Consider the following 5,000-nt stretch of genomic DNA (forward strand, 5'->3'; position numbering starts at 1 on the left):
TTCAGGACTGCACAAATCACCCTTTATTTTTTCAGCACGGCTCTCACACCTTGGAGGTGGAAGTAGAAGGGTTGGGAAGGACAGAAACAAAAGGGGGGGAAAGGGAAAAATAAAGCCAGAAAAATTAGTTGAGTCGAGGGGAGCCCAAAAGGTTGGGGATTTCCCCATCTTTGGGTCCCAGTCTCCGCCTCCTAAGCCCCCCCCGAAACAACGGGGAAAGGGTTTGGGGGGGGGCCATGACCCTTTAAAAATAAAAAGAAAAGAAAAGAAAATTTAAAGGCCTTTATTAACTGCCCATTTAACTTTTTCCCAATGTCTAAAACACAATTTTTTGTAGTACTTATTACTGATTGGGAATTTCACCTCTGTACATAAATATATTAAATATATATATATATATATATTAATATATTATAATATATAATATATATATATATATATTTTTTTTTTTTTTTTTTTTTTTTTTTTTTTCTCCATATTCTTTATTAACATTTTTTAAATTTTTTTAAAATTCAGATTCTAAGGGGATGAAAAGAAAACATTTTTGTTTAAATTTATTTTTAATAAATTTTCACGGCATAAAATTATTGTCATACCCAAAATATGAGCTTTCATGGGGTAGGAATGTCTTGCATATGAACGGCACCCCAAAACCCAAAAAGCACGAAACAATATACTTTTGTTTCTAATACAAAGCTTTATTATCAATAATGGCTTAAAAAATCAATCTTTTCCCTTTTGTGCATCCGGGGGGGTCTTTTGAGCCACTCTCAATTTTAGCCCCTTCAACTTTTTAATCATTTGGGAAAACTTATCCCGATTCTTCAGGGGTTTTTGAACGATTTGAATTCTCCTTGGGGCATTTAGGCCCTCGGCGAGCCCCATTACAGCTCCCGCAAAACTTTTTTAACTAAATTTAGGTCAGCCATTGCTCCCTTTGGTAAACCTTTTCAGAGGTTTCCATGACTGCATCTGGGGATAACACGGTGTAAGGAGCTACCCAGAAAAGATTTTTTCCCCAACCAACTTTTTTGTTTTTAGCTGCAAGAGATTTCTTTAAATGTTGCATAGCTAAGGACGGTCTCGTGCGGTCAGGATGGGTTTTGGGCAGGACACCCAGAGATACCACGTTCAGGGGTTGGGGAAATTTATTGAAAGGGGGCCTAGCAACTCTGGCCCTTTTTGAAAAGCCCTTTTACTTCCTCCCCTTTAGGGGCTTTATCATCATCCACAATGGGGTTTCACTACCCGGCCCAAAATCTGGGGATCAACATGGCGTTCCTTGAGAGCAAAAATTTTATTTTAGGGTTCAGAGCCCCGGTATATAACCAAGGATGTGCTGACAAAATAAATTGCCCACAACCGCCAATTACCATTTTAAAAACGCAGTGCCCCCTGGGGGGACTTTCCATGCCCGTGTTTTATTTAGTTTTAAAGGTAAGCCGATCATATTTTCCAAACTTCAAAAATGTCGGTTTTTAAGACACTAATCTTTTGAAAACCCGGGCAACTTTTTCCCCGTCTTCAATTTTCGGCACAATAGGCTAACTCTGCCCAAAATGGGAACTGTAACGTTTTATTTTAAAACCTTTTTAATGACAGTAGCATTTTTTAGTCTTTCCCAACAAATAATAATTTTTCCAAAAAAATCTCTGGGGGCCCTTTCCCCTCCTATTGGGCATTTCCCAACTTTTTTTTAGATTTAATATCATCAGAGATCTCTAACAAGCACCCCAACTTTGGGGTTTCCTCTTATTCAATGACTCCTAATGATTTCAGCTGTCTTTTACGCATCGCAGTCTTTAAACATGATGAATCTTCCCCAGCTTTGTCTTTCAAACACCCCCAAGGCTGTTTTTTCACAAAACCCAGTCTATAAGCATCTTTGGGCCCAAATTTTTGCTGTAGTTCCCCGAGGGTTACAATGTGTGTGCAACACTTAAATCTTCAACCCGGATGGTTTTTTTTTTTTTTTTTCTCGGTTTTCGCAGCCACCAGTTCCCACCTGGGTTTTAGAGACCCCTCCATGGCTCTGGGCTGACTATCTCACCCTTTACCGTAAAAAAAAATGAATTTGGAGGGCTCCAGTTTTTTGGGTACTGAAAGGGTGCAACCCAAGGGTGCCTTTTTTTTCTTCGTCAAATTTTTAAACTCAGTGCAGACCTTCTTTTATGGGTAATTTTGCCGAACAATGTTGTTCTATTGGTCTTAAATCAGGAAAAACACCCTCATCTGTATCCTTAAACTTAAATCTGTGAAGAGGGGTATCATCATTCAGAATAACATCCTTAGGCAAGTAAACAGGTAGAAAGACGGTCCCCTGGAAGTTCACCCTCCATGATGGGCGTCCGGGAAATACTCTACCTTCACAACCAGCTGTGGAAGTCATCCTGCTGCCACTTGGTTCGTTTGCCCCAAGTGCCCCCGTCAAGTAGCTTTTACCTCTAGTGCATCCGCTGCTTTCGGGAAGTGACCCCCTGCTCTCCTACATCATAGTAGTAGAGGTGAAGATGACCAGCTTCCAGGTGATGAGAGCATTTAGGTCTCTTGAGATTTTCTGCTCAACAGTCTGGATTTTTCTCTACTTGATTGAGAGCTTGAAGCAGAATTTCATACAGCTGTGGAGAACGTTCACTGCTACCAACTGATGCAAGAGTAAAACATGGACGCACCCCCAAATTACTTTAGGCACTTTGAAAGGGAAGAACCATGTCCTGTAAAAATAGCTTAGCCAGAAGGAGATACTCAGGCCCATGCAGAAAATTAAAACACCTTCTGTATCACCTACTAAGCCTGAAGGGCTTCCTGTCTGACCTCTTCTTCATTCTTACCCTCTGGAATGAGCCCAGGTAACAAAGAGCTTGACGCTGGACCCAAACAGAGGCCCAGTAAAGTTTTTTTGTGCAAACAGCTGAAACGATGATATGCCAATACAAGCACAATGTTTCTTATGATGTGACGATCCACTGTCACTGAGATAAGAAGACAATGTGGACCTGTAATGTTCTGTGACAGAAACTGTGGCTTCCCTTCTTGAGTCTGCACTGGCCCCAGTGCCTGCTGACATTTTTGGTCTTAAAGAGTGACAAGTTTCCCCACGACAAAAGCTGACACACTTCGAAGCCACTAAAAATGAACATAACATGTTGGAATTTTCAATAACATTTTAAAGCTAAAATCATATAGAACAAAAAAATTACAGAAAAAATTGAAAAAAAAATAAAAAATAAACAAATAAAAAAAAATACACAAAAAATTATGAATTAAATTTTTTCATGTTTAAAAAAACTAAATTTAAGAGTGTGTGTGGGTGTGTGTGTTGTGTGTGTGTGTGGGTGTGTGTGTGTGTGTGTGTGGTGTGTGTGTGTGTGTGGTGTGTTTTGTGAGGTTTCCCGGTGTGTGCGCGCCCCGGGTGTTCCCGTGTGTGTGAATTATTCCCGTGTGTGTGCATGTGTTACCGTATGTGTTTGTTTGGGTGGGTGTGTGGTGTTGTGTGGTGTGGTGTTGTGTTGTTGTGGTTTGTGGTGTGTTGGTGTGTGGTGTTGTGCGGTCGTGCGTGTTTGGTGGGGGTGTAGGGGACGGGGGAGGTGTGTGAGTTCGTGGTGGGTGTGTGGTGCATGGATGCCTGGTGTGTGTGTATGCATACATACATACAAAAAAAATTTATGTATATATGGTGTTAATATATATATTTTAAAAAATTATATATATATATTAAAAATATATTATTATATAAAAATATTTTATATATTATTATTATATTATTTCAAATATATATATATATTATTTTATATATATATAAATTATATATTTTTATTATTTTTTTTTTATATATTAATCCCCTTCTTTTTTAAAAATTTTTATATAAAAATTATATATTAATATATATATATAATATATATTATATATTATATTTTTTATAAATGATGTTGTAGCACGACTTGAGCAATTGTGTTATTGGGCAAAATCTAAATGTACCCAAAAATGGTATATCACAAACCGTTTCGTGACACACTCTAATAAAAACATTTACATGCTTGATATAACTAAGAAATTTGAAAACAAGATATAATTCCATATCACAATATCTTCCTACAAAAATATAATCATTTCCTTGGAAAATATTTTTGAAAATACAATAACTGAGTTAATAGAAAAATGTTAATTCTTTTAAATTACGATATGTCCCTCAATGTTTCAAATACTGCCCCTAAAAATCAAGCAATGACAGTAATCTTCAAAATTGTTCTGTATTTAAAAAAATTTAAATGACAGATTTTAAAAGGTTTAGTATTTTAGTATGTTAAAATACGTTGGTGAGAAACTTCTTTTGCAAGAAAAAAAGAAAAAAAAAAAAAAAAAAAATTTTCAAATTGTTTTATGAAATTACAAGCAAAACAGTAAAAGGGGACTTAACATATGAAATCAAATCCTTGCTATTTAACACCTTTAAAGATCCAACAGCTTTTTTGGGCCAGTTACTTTAAAAGGGCTTGAAAGTTAGCAAGAAATTTCAGTTAAAGACTAAATAAAAAAAATAACTGAAATGAAGGAAAGCATCAAAAAAACAAAAAAAAATACCTTGTACAGTACATGAGGCATATTCCAAATAGTCTTTCAAACAAAAGAGGGCTCAATAAAGTTCCCATTATCCCCCATCAAAATTAGTAGGGGATAAAAAGTATGGGAACCTATATTTTTTAAAATTTTCTATATAAAAAAGAAAAAAAAAAAGTTTTAATTTATAAAAGAAAAAAAAAAAAAATAAAAATATGAGTGTAAAAAGTTTTACTAATTCTATAAATTACAAAACTTTCATTTTTTCACTTACAGACAGCTATATTATACATATAGAAAAAGATGAATAAAATTAAGGATTGGACATACAAGTAGTGCTTTCTGCAAGATTTCACAGAATATATTTAAAAAGTTCCTAGTTTAAAGATAAATTTTCAAGATGGTTACACACCATACCAAAAAGGCTGGTCGTGAAAAAAGGG

General features: G+C 35.7%; 1 pseudogene; it reads right to left on the minus strand.

Moving 5' to 3' along the window:
• Nucleotides 1-723: 723 nt before the first annotated feature.
• LOC119571019 lies at nt 724-4,602 on the minus strand (annotated as a pseudogene).
• Between the last annotated feature and the right edge of the window lie 398 nt (nt 4,603-5,000).

The sequence above is a fragment of the Penaeus monodon genome, unplaced genomic scaffold (assembly GCF_015228065.2).
Source record: "Penaeus monodon isolate SGIC_2016 unplaced genomic scaffold, NSTDA_Pmon_1 PmonScaffold_4756, whole genome shotgun sequence".
In the NCBI taxonomy this organism is placed as follows: Eukaryota; Metazoa; Arthropoda; class Malacostraca; order Decapoda; family Penaeidae; genus Penaeus; species Penaeus monodon.